This window comes from Eptesicus fuscus, chromosome 4 (genome assembly GCF_027574615.1).
Source record: "Eptesicus fuscus isolate TK198812 chromosome 4, DD_ASM_mEF_20220401, whole genome shotgun sequence".
Lineage (NCBI taxonomy): Eukaryota > Metazoa > Chordata > Mammalia > Chiroptera > Vespertilionidae > Eptesicus > Eptesicus fuscus.
In genome coordinates this window covers 97,037,980-97,053,243 of record NC_072476.1, presented here as the reverse complement: position 1 = coordinate 97,053,243, position 15,264 = coordinate 97,037,980, and the positions used below count along the sequence as shown (strand labels likewise).

Here is a 15,264-nt window from a genome sequence, read left to right as displayed (position 1 = left end):
CCTCTGAGTTGTGTGCAATCACTATGCCCAGATTGCAGGTAAGGAAATGGAGGCCTGAGAGGCTAAGTGACTTTTCACCAAATCAACACATTAGAATTGGGCAGCATGGCCCAAGAGTCCATGATCTTAGCCTGTGTTCTATATTTCTATTTTATATTTATTTTCTAAAAAGTGAGTTTCCAGGAGTTATTCCAACCAAGTTGCCCAGCAGGTCTATTAAAAAAATCATGAGCATAAAAAATTTGTATGTATCATCAAACAGAGGAATTGTGGACTTTGAGTTAAAAAGAACCCAGCGTGTGTGTGTGTGTGTGTGTGTGTGTGTGTGTGTGTGTGTGTGTAAAATGTGCCATCAGTTCTGACTGGTCAACTCTAGCTGGAGTGTCCTGGGAGTGAGAGCATAGATCACAACCCCTGCTCTCTGTGAGTTGCTCGAGACACAAATCTGGCAGTTAGGCAAGGCTTTGAGTTGAAGATGAGACTTGGAAATAAATGGGACTGAAAATATCTTCACAGCTTAAAGTTACTAAAAATGAGGTATCAGTAAGGGTGTTTCCTATGATTCAGTAAAGAAGAACACAATTAGAAAGTTATGGAAGAAGTCCGTTCCAAGTTTATACCTCAGTGACTTGAGACTCTCCACTCAAATTGGTTGCACAGCTCACTGTTTGTGTTCTAGATATAGCAATGTATAGGTACAGGGGCTTCATTCCTTCACAGCTTGTTTAGGGTTGGTGAGCTTCTGCAAGCTTAGATTGACATTACCTGCCTGCCTTCTGTAGGGGGCAACATGCCTGCTCCCTTATGTTAAGCAAAACACACATCCTTCTGAACCGCACCTGCATCTACCCTCTCCATCTCCACAGACCCACAACACTTCTGGGATCCCTTTTCTCTCCCTGGATCTCCTGGGAATCTCAGTGGTCCCCTCCACTGCTCTGCCACCTCAGGTCCATTTTCCTCCAACGTCTCTTGGTGCCCTGGCATGTCTACCAGTCCCGATGCTCTGCAAACCTCAACCAAGGACTGAGCCACTAGGCTTCACGTGCCATTTGCCACAGAACCCAGTGATGGAGGAAGCACATGACTTGTTCCACTCACTTTCTATAAATTCTGTTTTTGAAAACTCTCCCTCTTCTCCTCTTTCCTTCCTTCCCTTTTCCTCTTCATTCATCCTCTCCTAAAACGCAGGCTTAAATGGACTCGGGTTGAAGAAGATTTCGGTGAAATGAATTCACATTTTCTTCTGCACGCTCTCATTCCACAAGGCTTTGAAACCTATGGTAACTTTTGGTTCTAGTGGTGGGTCCTTCTTTGAAATGTAAATCTAAAGAATACAAGTATTTAATTTGTTATTCAGATTAAGTCAAAACTGCACTGTTGGGTAGAGAAGAACTCTTAAACCAGCTATGGAGGTTCTCCCTCATTCCACAAGCAGCCCCTGACAGAGGTCCGTGGAACCCTAGCGCTCTTAGGAACACAGTTTAAAAACCATGTTCTAGAAATGAGGAACTATTTAAAGTTGATTAGCAAGGGGGTAAGTTGGTAAAAGTAATGAATGTTTCCTTGTGATCCAAGGCAAAGTGAGAAACCAATATGATTGGATTGTGACCAGAAAACACATTTGAGCTTAGTTTTAATTATGCAGAAATAGATGATTTCCTTTCTCCTCCAATAAAGTTCTGAACGTTTTTAACTACTAACAGATACATGCAAAGATGACTTGCAAAGGGTGGGTTCTAATATATAACATACAGTTTCTGATATATGTGTGTATATGTATATAATTATTTGACGCATATGTTCAAAATGTTTTTGTTTCAAGGACCAACAGCCATAAATTGAGGAAATAGAAGCAGACAAGTTAAACAATTTTTCCAAGCTGGCATACTGGCTCAAGAAAATGTAGTATTTGTCAAGATGGCAGTTTGGATTTCTTTCCAAGTTCATGGCTTCATGTTCCAGTCTTCTTTCATTTCTATTTTCACATGGAAGTTCTACTGCACTCTAAGAGAACTATAGCAAATTACAACCTTACAGCTGCTAAAGGATGGAAAAAATGAGGGAAATCTACACTAATAAAAGAATAAGATGCAAATTGACTGTACCTTCGTGACGTCCACCAGCCAATCAGGAGTGAGGATGCAAATTAACCCAACAAAATGGTGGGTTAATTTGCATACAGAGGCTCCTAGAGGCCGGGGGCAGGACACAGGCATTCTGCACAGCCCCAGCCACTCTGGGCCTCTGGGCAGTGTGGGAAGGCAGAAAGGTGGCTCCAGGCGGGAGCGAAAAGGCGGCTCCAGCCAGAGCAAAGGCGGTGCTGGCAGCCAGGGGAAGGAAGGCCCATTCTTACACGAATCTTTGTGCATCGGGCCTCTAGTATATATATAAGACTTATTGAAGATGAGTCAAACACTCGATTGACATAACCATGAATAACACATCATCATTGATAGCAAAAGTAAACGATTATTCTACACTAAACCATTTAGCCAGCATTTTGGTCAGGAAAAGTGTTCTTTTTGTGGATTCACTGGATGAAAGAAGGGTTTTAAGGAGAAAATCAATGGTTTTGCTGCTCAAGCTTTTCTGTATTGGTTAGCTCCAAGGGATCTGAGAATTGTAGAAGGCTCTGAGGGCAATGATTTTGAAGTACTTGTGTTTATACAGGACAGGCCATACCCTTATGTGTCCATTAGTTTCATTTGCAGACATGTTGTAGTAGGAATGATCTAATGTAACATTTGTTAGATAATTTGATAATTTGTAAATTGCCTTGTCTTGAGTAACTTCCTCCAGTGAACTCAAAATGGAGCAAGCTACCTTGGCCAAGTGTTAGTTTTTTGTTTATTGTCCCTTTTCTTTATTTTAAAAAAAGCTAGGATTAAAATTTACAAGACCTTCAAATTAAGGAAGGTTTAAATATGATTTATATGTAAATTGGAAAATATGTGCTTCTCTATGCCTTACACACTCCAAATATATTGTCTTACCATAATGCATCTTCCTAATGTTTCTAATTAAACTCTCAGGTTAAGTTTGGACAAAAATTGGCTCATTCTACCCCATTTCATATAAACGATGGGCATTAGTCACAGATAAAATTAAAGTTACAAATGTAGGAACCATTTCTCATTGAAGTAACATCTGAAAATTTTTTATTACATGTGGTTATGTGTATGAATATACGTACATATGTGTATACTCATGTTTCAGTAAATATATATTTGTAACTTGTAAATGTATTATTGGCTTTCTGATAGGCATATTATATATTAGACATTGAATTCAGTCATTTAATTAATTCTACCTATGGTTAGAAAACATATTTTCTTAGCACCACTGATCACCTTCACTCACTTATAATTGCTGTTTTGTGGTTCATTGTTGTGTGCACATGTAACAAAGTGTAGAATTGCAGCTATGCTCTGCATAACCAAAAGCAAGGTCTACATTTGTCCCATTTGTGCACCATTTCTGGTCAAAGGTAACCTTTTCTCCAGTAACAGATTTGGTCATGTAGATTTTGTCTTGGAAAAAAAATCCACACAATTGTTTGTTTGTAAGAATTGTTTGGCCACTGCTGGCCTTCTGGGGTGAGGGGTCCCATTGTCGGAGTCTTTGAAGATAATAAGAATGGGCAGGAGATCTATTCTTCTGGGAAAACCAGAGAATTACATGTTGTAGTGTCAGGAAGGGAGCAGTCACTTTATGTGGGCATTTTCCCTGAAGCTGGTATTTAGAGGATTGTTTTCTCTGACCCTTGAGGAACTTTTAATTTTCTCAACATAGAAAGGTCGGTATTTCATCTCAGCAACAATTATGGTGAAAACAGCTCTAAGTAAAAGTAGATTGAAAGTTATTGTCCTCCCCAAATGGTACTATTGTGTATTGTTTTCAAGGAGCTATTTTAAAAAGAGAGAAAGGGGGAGGGGGAGAAAGGGAGAGAGAAACCCAGAGACCAAGAACAGAAAAGCAAAATGCTGAGTGAGGATGTGAGGGATTAGAGAGAGGATATTTTGAGATTTAGAGGCCTGTCATCAATTCTCAGTTTCCTCTGAAGATCCAAGAAGTGCTGATGGAGAGTTTCTTTACGCAGTGTAGAGGTTAAAGTTGCAGCTTTGCTCTAGGAGCTCTCTAATAACTCTAATTCCAATTCAAAATTTTTTCCCTTTGGTTCTCTGAGTGTCTACACTCCTATGACTACCCTTTTGCTGTGTCCAGGTCAGCTCCCATTTGCTTTCTAAGTTGTCCCTCCCACTATGGGACCAGGATCTCCTGCAGGCTTTTAGGGGACAGCTGTGGTTCCTATTGGCTCTCCTCAGAGCCTTCCTTTTGGGACCTGCCCATCCCCCAACTAATGGAGTTAGGATGGAGCTGTCAGTCAGGGGCTTCCACCTCTTCCACAGAAGCTGGACCAATGATGCCTGCTCACCCACTAGAGACCTTTTGGGGACCGGAAGGGCTACTTGGAGCCAGAGATGTTTCTTTCCTTGGGAGATTTGCAATTATTAGGGCCACTTAAGTTTAAAATGATAGTCCTCCCCATCATGAAAAGAGAATACTTCCGTGAAGAAAAACAAGAAGAGGGAGTTCTCTGAGACCATTCAGAAAACACCTGAATTGGGCCAGTCTAAAGCAAGCCACCACCAGAACATTTTAGTTACAGCAACAACAGATTCTATTTTACCTGAAGACTAGTTTAAGGTCGATTTCTATTTCTTGTAGTAGAAATATTTTCTTTAATAGCATTTAAGTCTGATTGTGATAGAAATAAAAACCTACTGGTTCTGCCAACTCTACTGATTTGGTTCTACTGAAACCTAACCCATGCCTCTTGGCTACATTTCTGCATTAACAGTAATCCGCACTACATTTCTGGCTTCTCTCACTAAGTTGTTCAACGTGCTCCGTGACACTTATGATACATTACTTCTGCCAAGATTTCTTCCTCTCCCACCTCTAAGATATGAGGGCTAATCCTGCATTTTTGTTCATTCTAATTGGCTCTTAGTCCTCACCACCCAGCCCTAAGTCTTGTCAGTAGAACAGCAGTGATAGAGCACCCACCCTCACTCTAGCCTTGGAAGATCAGTGCTGGGGCTTCCAGAAACAGTAACAGCAACACAGAAACAGTGGTGGGCAGTAAGCAGGATTTTGTCATCAGAGTGAGACCACATCCACCACTCTCCAAGGTGCCCATGGAAATATTTTTAAAACCGCGTCCTTGTAGATCAAACTAGCCTGGCACTCATCAAATTTCTGCCTTGATTTATGTGAATGGAACTCTATACTCTCTGGCAAAAGAAAGGATATCAACACTCCATCTTCAATAAAAATGGGCTCTAAAAATAAAATAATGACTGGAAAGCATGTGCTCCAAGTGGAAAAGATTAATACTGGAAATCCTTAATTATTAGGGATTTTCTTAGTCCTTTTATGGCTTCCCTTTCTGGCTCTCCACTCTTGGGTTTTTACTACTTATTGGCACTGGTACGAGAGAACAGATACAATGAGATCTAATTTGGAGTGGACAGTCTGCCACTTGGCAGTGCCTTTGGGAAATTTTAGTAGAACGGGTCACTGTGTAGACTTTCTGCCGTATATGATGTAGGGATTAGAGTCAATTTAGGTATCTCTGTGAAGCCTTACACATACCCATTCAGAAGTGCATGCTCTCAACACACGCTGACATGCATGTACAAGAAAATGCTGGAGTCCCCCAGGGCTCTCTAAGATAGGAATGAGCAGCTGTGTCAGCCTCACCTTGGAGAAGAGAGTATGGGGAGGGATTCCCTTTCTACCAGGTTAGTAAGCACCTGGCTTCCCACCAGCTGGACTCTGATGAAGCTGAGGTTCTTCTCAGTTGCACGTCAGCACTCCCCACCTTCCATTCCAACTGAGGGTTGCTGACTTTCCCATTGCTCATTCCCATCCTGCTTCAGAGGCACATTCCTGTTCAGTGTGGCAGGGAGGCCCATTTCAGCATTCTCCTCCATTGAATAAGCTCACCCAAAATTAAGATAAACTCAGCTTCCCAAAGAGAGAAATATTATTACTAATACTGGGATCTACCAATATCACGTGCCAGGCTTCATCAGCAGAAGTCCTCACCGGTAACTTGACCATGTTGGACTTCTTTGCTAAGAGATAACAAGAAGAAAATGAAGCAAGCAGGATGGCCAGTGGACATTTCTTGATATTTTAAACTAAAAATGAAAAGTTTGGGAAATAACACTTCGAGGGTGGGGTATTCTATGAGTTGTCTGCAAAGACGACTAAAGGGTTTGCATGGTCCTTTCACGCTCACATAGTCCTTGTAGTCAGGCACTTCGGGGAGCTGGGGGGTTGTGGTCTGCATCTGTGGAATCACATGAGACTGAAACCCTTTTTAGGACCAGGCCTGAAAGTCTGGCAAGGCTAAGAGGTCCTGCGAGAAAATATGTGAAGAGACACAGAGCGGGATGAACCTTTAGAGGTGAACAGGAACAGGCATGAAAGATTGATATGCTTTCAGCGAGAACTAGTTATAAGGGAAATGCTTCTCTTTTGCTGAAATATTGAAAAACAGCAATTTCTCTGACAGCCACGTGATTAGATCAACAAGAGATTAGGAAGAACTACACATTATTTAAGAATGAAAATCCAGCACTGCAGATGGGCTCAGCAATGTCAAAATAATAGTAGGCTAGACATTAATGTTATTACTAATTTTCTGTTTAGCTTGTTAATTTCCTCTATCACAGGATCTATCTTTTGCTACCTACCGAGAGATGGCTCTAAATAATATTTTGAAATTATTAATTATTTCATTAATTCGGTGTTATTTACCAGTGTTATGTGCCAACTACACAGATCTAATCAGTAAGGAATTAGAATGACAAAGATAGGTCATTCGTATTTTGCTATTGAATCTCTTTTATCTCTATGGAATTTAAATATAATTAAATGAACCCTTCACATAAATTAACAAGCAACATGAAGGAAATTAATATTGCTGTCACTATTCACATTATTCTAATTTTTCTTTGAATATTTTAAAGTCAATAGAAACTCTGCAAAGTGACTGAGCAAAATTCTTCCATTCAAATCCTTACATCTTTCTCTTTTCATAATGAAAATATAATCATGGAAGACTAAGGGAACTTTAAGATACTTAGTACAATGTCTACATGTTATAAAGAGAAGCCACTGTGAGTGTGAACAGTTGCAGGTATGATACGAATCCAATGGCAGCTTTTCAGTAGGAATGGATCACTTTAAGTTGGAGGTTCAAAGTAACTGTGTGATCTGAGACAAAGACAATGGACCTTTCTGAATTTTGAAAAAAGGTAGTTGAAATATGCAGTCATCTAAGAAGTTTAATTGATCTGTAGAGAATCAGATTCACAGAGATATTAAATATTTAAAATTTCTCCTCTTTGACATGAAAGTGTACCAAATGAAATTATGATTAGGATGTCTTCTCAGTCATTCGTTCTTCAATTCATTAATACTTATGATTAATACTGTCTCCTGTAGACAGGATTTTGTCTCACACTAATAAGTTCGTTTCTGGCAAAACATTACACGTCACATAATGAAAAATATTTTCCAAAAAGTGTTACTGAGTTTGATTTTTATAATTATTTATTTTTAGAAGCATGTATTTAAAAGAAACTGAAGTAGAAGCTCCCATTTATCAAAAATAAGTGGAATTTAAACTACATATATACCTGATTTTAAAGAAGAAAGGTTCCAACACTGATGCATGATAATAGATTTCCATCTTTAGAAGTAAAAGACGTTTGTTACTTTGAGGTTCAAGTGCAGAAACTGGTGGGCATTCTCAAGGGATTATCCATTGAGAACTCTCCAGAGTATCAGACTATCTAGGAAGTAGGACTAAACACATATAATTTTTCAAGGTACTTAGGTTGTTTTAATATGTAGCCAGGGTCGAGAACTGTTGCCCTGAATTCTCTCATTGCCAGATGAACTTACCTTCAGCTAGCTAGCTGCTCGGACAAACGTTGAGTGGGAACATGGATCCCTGCTAATTCACCAACAATGGGTGTTGTTTCCTCTCTCAATATTTATTTGCATTTTGATATGGAACCTATACCACCAGCTAAGTCATGTTTTCATAATTTCAGATAGTTCTTTCTTTCTCCTTGCAGAATCACACAAAGGAAATGTTTTGATGCAAATTGTGCTAGCTAATCAAATAGGAAGCTCAGTGTTCGTAATGGCCATCAGAAAACTTTAAGGAGAGTTCAGTTTCCCAGACTTAGGAAGGGGGAAGGGATCCTCAAGCCTAATCTCCTTCTTTTCTAAATCTGAAACTTTCCTAAAACTTTCCTAAAAGAAGCCTAGACAGACAGCATTTGCTGTCTAATGGGAGGGCTGCATCCGGAGGTGAGCACACACCACGCTGCACCTCCCTAGAGGTTAAAGAGGTCTTTATGGAATGAGCAGAAACCAACCACCTCTGTCGTCTTGGGAAATCAGCTTTCCAGGGCTAAGTTTTTGCTTAAGATCACACAAAAAGTGAATTCCCAGTATAAATTCCCCCAGTGTAAAAAAAGGATACCCTGGGAAGACCAATTTCCTTCAGAATTGTGACATGTGGCCTACCTCCTGGCCCATGTCACTTGACTTGTCAGTATAACATGTTCATCAGTTTTCACCTTGATTCTGAAATGAAACTGAAGGGTGTCTTTACAGACAAGACTGTAATATAGGGAACAAGATGAAAAAGCTGTCAGTAGAGCTGAGGTTAGTAGTGAGATAATAATACAGATAATAATACGAAGGAATAACAACACGTTTGTAAACAGCCATAGGATGGCCAGAGTCGATGTGATGTCAAAGGCCGGGACAACACATGTTCTTGACCGTCTTTTAAATCCGTGTGAACTTTCTCCTAGTTCTTAGTTTCAAGCAGTATAAATCTACCAGCTAACTTAAGCAGAAAGAGCTCATTAAGAGAATGTCAAGTCGATCACTCACTCTCCAAGAGAATCTGAAAGCGAGTCCCAAGAGCTCCCGGCCAAGGGCAGTGGACCACAGTCCCAGCAGGATACTGGCCTGCTGAGGGACACCTCCCAGGCTGCTTCTGAAATCACTGCCACTGTTGCCTCTGGAGGCGGTGGGCACTGCTGTTGCTGTCTATACCATCCCTTGGAATCGACTCTGCTTTCTCTGCCTCTTCTCTTTCCTAGCTCCCATTCCAAGTCTAGGTGTCTCTGAGTTAGAGGGGACTGCCACCTCAGGAGGAGGGGAATTCTCCAACACAGAAAGAGGTGCATATGTACAACAGATAAAACACAGCTGTCTTCTGCAGGTTGGGTCTCCAGTTCATCTGTGAACTGTGAGACCAGATGGCAAAGAGACAAGTACAGATATCAAGAGGAAGCTTTCAAAAACACCTGACAAAAAAGTTTAGGCTTAGGTCTTATATATCTTTATCACATGTTTATTTCATTTCTCTAGTAATTTATTTTTATTGAGTTTGCAGAAGTATGGGTCTATGGAGTGATTGGAAGCAAAAAAAAAATTGCCTTTAACATAGAATTTGAAAAGCAATAATTCTTACCATTAAAGACATTGGTTTGTAACTTGTGCTTAGTAAAATAAACTCCGAATCATTAGGCTAGGGAAAGTTTTATATTTTCATTAAATAATAAAAAATAATATACAGAGTACCTTTATTATATCCTATCTCTATTGCATGCTCATTTAAGCCTCGCTATCCTATCTCTATTGCATGCTCATTTAAGCCTCACTATCCTATGAGGCTGGTACTATTTCTATTCCAATTTTGAAGAAGAGAAAACTAATCAACAGAGAGACTAAGTAACTTTCCAAGCAGTCTGTTTTCAGAAAGTTAACTTTCACCCGCTAAACCACACTGCCTTTTTACATGGAAGCCCCTACATAAGGGTAGCCAAGAGGTAACTTAATAGTATTATTCACTGTCAGAGGTTGTCCTTTGGGGGGCCAGAGTCACCATTTTTCTGAGTAAGCTAAAAACCATTTTTAAAAGACAATGGTTTGTAAAATAGATTATTTTAATATTTTGCTAGGTTTATTATCATCACTTCCAAATTTAAGCAAATTCATTTTGTTAATCCTTTTACTTTTTTGCAAAAATGATGTAATTCTCTATCAAATTATACATAACTCTTCACTGAGACTTCAATTCCAGGGATGTCGCCATTCTGCCTCATCCAGAAAGTGGAACATAAGGTCTCATAAGACTGATAAGAGTGCTCACTCCTGGTCATCTACTGCTTCTAGTGCCAGTCAACCATCAGAGATGAGTGCACCCAGGCCTGCGGGGCCAGGGCTAGGAGTGGCACAAAGCGCTCTTATGGGATCCAGTCCGGGCTGGTGTCCAAGTGCAGAGCTTTCCTTGGGCCTCTGACTTCTCTAAGGGGTGGCCACATGAGTCTGGAAATGTCTGCTGTCGTGACCAAGAATCAAACCAGCTTCCCATTCTTCATAAAGATTCCTATAAAACCGACATTTCAGACCTGGCAGAAGTCTCCATACAAAACCAGAAATACATCAATATTCTGAGGAAGGCGGTATTAGCAATAAATCCTGTGAAATCAAATGTCACTTAATGCTGTAAGTCAGTCTCTTCTCAATCTAGTCCCCATTAGCAGAAAATCTGACTGTGGTCACAGAACTGTTTTTACCTCCTTGATCAAATCCCTGAGATTAAACGATTGAGTTTGCTGAGCAGAAATAACACCTGCGTGGAATCTCCGGCCACGGCAATTCTTTTGAAGCCTAATAAGCTCCAATCTCAGAAAGTAATGTGGAAAAATAAGATAGCATTTTTTGCTAAAATAGGTATTATAAACTAAATGATTTTTTAATGTCAGTGTAGTCATTTTTTTAAAAATCAATAAAGACATAGCCTGCTCTCTCTTAGTCTCAGACATATTATCATGAATCATCTCATCTTTCAAGATGTCCACCAACTTTCAATGGTTGAAAACTTCTTCAGTGTAATTAAAACAATCCTATTAACATTTATCATTCACATGTTAGCATGTATTCTTCAAGCATTTGAGGTGAGATAAGAAATATGCGGATATTTTCATCTATATTTTTTCAAGTGTTGGCATGATGAAGGTCTTGGTGTAGATGCTGACTGAGAGCACTGTGGCAAAGCAGGAAATCCAGAGGAATGCACATTCCCAAGTGTTTATTCATGACAAGACAGTTTTAAGGTTTAGTTTGTTTTTGTTTAGTTTTTGGTTTTTCCCAGAAGAGAACATCCTACCAGTGTATCCCACTCTTATTTAAAATAAGTCATGAGATACTCAATGGTTTTTAAATCCATGTATAGAAAAGCTATTATTCATCAAACAAGGTTTCCCACACATCGGTTTCTCATCACAAGTTATATGCATAACAGTTTTGGGTTGTAAGAAATGGGTTTTCTAACCCAAAGTGGGCATTGTGAACTCACTTGTCACTTTATAGGTGGTGAGACAGGCATTCTTTATTGAAAAGATTTTGGCAATAATCCAAGATGTGGTCTTGGGTATATTAAAAGTAAAACAATCCCCACACACACACACCCAAAAAAAGTGGAAGGAAACTTGTAATAAATTATTACATACATGTTTACCTTTAAAAAATTTTCAATCTACCAGTGAACGAAGGAGCATGTTTTTAGACTGGTGTATTGGCTACTGATTTTGCTGTATAACAAATTACCCCAGAGCTGGCCAGATTGCCATTCTGCTGGTTATTTGTTGAATATCTGGATACAATTTTTCAGTGGGTGGCAGAGTACAAAAGTATGTGGCTAGAACTTAAAACTAATTAAATCCTAAAACCCATATATTTTTGAGAGACTATGCCAAGTAAATATCATCTGTCTATAAATACCAAAGTATCCCCCAAAATATATTATATAGATTCAAGTAGAGTTAGCTACCTAATAAATACTTAGGGAATTTGTTTTGTACCAAAAAAAAGGTAATAATCACTCATTATTTTTCTTGATGATCTATTATTTCATTGCTGAAAATAATAAACAAAACTGGGCTAAAATCAAAATTTAGTTACAAGTAAGTTCTATATAGATAGTTAAAAATATAAAATCCAAGATGTTAATAGGAAAAAGACAGAATTCAGTTCGTATAAACAGTCTTATTTCATTGGGAACATTTTAATTTAACAGATTCTAGAAAAAGAAAAGTGATGAAATTAAAAGTAAAACATTCCCCCAAAAAAAGAAAAAAGTGGAAGGAAACTTGTAATAAATTATTACATGCATGTTTACCTTTTTAAAAAAATTCAAGCTACCAGTGAATGATGGAGAATGTTTTTAGAGTGGTGTATTGGCTACTGATTTTGCTGTATAAAAAATTACCTCAAAATTTGGTGGCTCAAACAACAGCTTTTATTACCTCACAGTGTCTGTGGGTCAGGAATCAGACACTGCTTATTTCCAAAGACAGCTTTCAAGGTGTCAGCTGGGCCTCCGTCACCTCAAGGCTGGACAGAGAGGGTCCCACTGCACACTCCCTCACATGCTTGTTGGCAGGGTTCAGTTCCTCACAGGATGTTAGCTGGAGGCCTCCTTCATTTTCTTGCCATGGAGGCCTCTTCATAGGACAGCTCATATGTGCCATTTTGCTTCATCCCTGTGAGCAAGAGGGAATGCAAGTAAGAGGGAAGCCACAGTCTTTTATAACTATCTCAGAACTGATATCTTATCACTTTTGCCAAACTTCACTTGTTAAAAGCGTAACTAGGCCCAGTCCACACTCAAGAGGAGGTGATTACACACAAAAATTAATACCTGGAGGTTAAATCTTTGTTACCTACTATACACAGTGATTGGTTTCCACTTGGATGATGACAACATGAAGGGTAGAAGATCAAAGAAATATTTCAGTTCCCACAATGGCTTTCCTTCAAAATGTTTTTAAAAATACACATCATTGGATATCTAGAACCTGATTCCATTTCTGTGACCATCTTTATAGCCAGAACTGGGCAAGTTAACAATCCCTATTATCATTTGTGTGACATTTTCTTGTTCAAAATGTGTGTAAATAAATTACCAGAGGCAAGTAAGAAGGGAGAGGAAAATCAACTCAGGCAAATAACTGGAATAGCCTGTACTAAATGGCCTGGATATGCTATGCCCCTGCTTCTGTTTCTACTAACCAGCAGAAAGAACTACTAAGAGATCATTTTAAACTCTGCGCATGTGTGTGTGCATGTCATGTACTCTATGCATGCATATGTGTGTGGCCATGTGATTGTTATAGTGAGGATACTCACAGAGGAAAGTGGGTGACCTTGAATATTTACCTTGTTGTGTCCTCCCTGTGCAGAGGATTTTGATCAAGGAAAAGAGTTCAGGGACATCTAGAGCTTGTGGCACCATGAAGATGTCAGACAGGAGGAGGCTGAACTAGAGTCTGGTGTCAACTGTGCAGAGGAACTTGATTAAGTTGGAGAGGCCTAAATTGGTCCTGTCTCCAAAAGGCATTTCTTTCCTCTGAAGTGTGCTGTTTTCTTTTTTCTCCAATGGCAATCCTGTGGATATTACTCAATACATCTCCCAAGTTATATTTTGTCTTCAGATGGAGCCTAATTTTCGTTATCCCTACTTGACCCCTTCATTATGCTGGTTTATGGCTGACCATCCTGCCAATAGGGCGTTTCACCCCATAAACCAAAGATTCTCTGCGTCCCTTAATTTGCAGGGTAGAAGTAGTGTACACAGAGCCAAGGTGAAAATCCTTTGCTAATAAAATAGGGTGACATTTTGGAAGCTGCATGCGTGTTTGCTCATGTGTGTGCATGCGCACATACCCATGTGTGTCTATGACTCACAAGCACATATTTTCCAAGAGTCGTGGCTCACAAAACAACATTACTGCTCTAACAATTACACTCTCCCCAGAGTGATTCCAAGTGCCAGAAAGATTTCTTTGCATTGAGCAAGTTTATTGTGGCTCTCCTTCAAGTAAAAGGCCAAAGTCTACTTACCTGGCAGAGGAGATACCATGATCACGAAGGTGGTTTTCCCAGGGTAAGTTTACCCATTGCTTTCCGGGTATGCTGACCCCTTCAATTTCCCCAAATGTGGGAAACTTGACTGCTAAAAAAGGGGCCAAACTGTACTTTGTTTTGCTTTGGGCTAGAAAGAGGAAAAAGAAAAAGCTTAACAATTCAAGACACAGATAAATTGCTTTTTTTTTTAAACAAAGACTCATTGCATTTATAAACATGGGTATCCCATAATTTTTAAAAATCGTTTATATGTGGGGATGAGCCTTATAAACAGTACAGCCTAGTCAAGCTATGGTTTTATTCCAATTAAAGGACTGGACCCGACAAGACCACCAATTGTTCTGTTGTGTTTTGGAAGCTTGATCCAAGTTTACATTTCCAGCCAATGCCTCACCCCTTATGTTTATGACAGCACAAAAGAGCTTGCTCTGGGAATTTCTCAAGGGGAAGTCAGGGCAGTGTGCACTGTCACTGAGCAGGAGTGCTCAGGAGGAAAACAAAGTAACATATGAAACGGGAAGCAGGAGAATGGATAATTTTTCTTCACTTGACATTTAAATCCCAAATTGGATTCTCCTGCATATCAAAAGCAAAAATATTTTCAGTGTTTGGACATATGTAGGAATTGCCAAATGGAGAGTTAAGTCTGAGAAAGTACCACAACATCAACGGTTTGCACAGCTGTTGTTGGAAAGGACTCCAAACCACCCCAATGTGTCTAGCGAATATAAATATTGACCACGTGCATTTCCTGGCTTTGTTTAAGGGTCTCCCTGAAGATGGGAAGCTAATAAGTACCTTACCAAACACACTTTGTATGACACCAACTCTGCCTCCTGTCATGGTTATCACTCCACAATCTACTTACAATCATGCATAAAATAGCTCTTTTGTGGGAATTTGAAAATGTCACATGTGGTTATTTTGGTAAACTTGAGAGGATTGACTGTGTGTTAGTGTCTGTGAAACTATGTTAAATACATATGTGCTTTTCCAATTGAGAGAGGAGGAACTGCCAAATGTCTGAATACAAACAGTGATTTATCCTGGGATTCCTTGTGCCCTGATGGCCACCATGCTTTTACGCTGAGCACCCACCTGCTCCGAGGCGCCTGGACACCAGACTCTAGTTCAGCCTCCTCATGTCTGACATCTTCATGGTGCCACAAGCTCTAGATGACCCTGAACTCTTTTCCTTGATCAAAATCTGGTGGCTTAGACAAT

General features: G+C 39.5%; 1 protein-coding gene and 1 non-coding gene across 2 annotated transcripts in view; both read left to right on the top strand.

Moving 5' to 3' along the window:
• The window catches only part of FBXL7 (F-box and leucine rich repeat protein 7), a 319,066-nt gene that overhangs the window by 275,079 nt on the left and 28,723 nt on the right, over positions 1-15,264 (top strand). The window lies entirely within an intron of this gene.
• LOC114235217 (U1 spliceosomal RNA) lies at positions 14,009-14,167 on the top strand. The gene has a single exon (XR_003621392.2). It is a non-coding gene; the product is annotated as a U1 spliceosomal RNA (small nuclear RNA).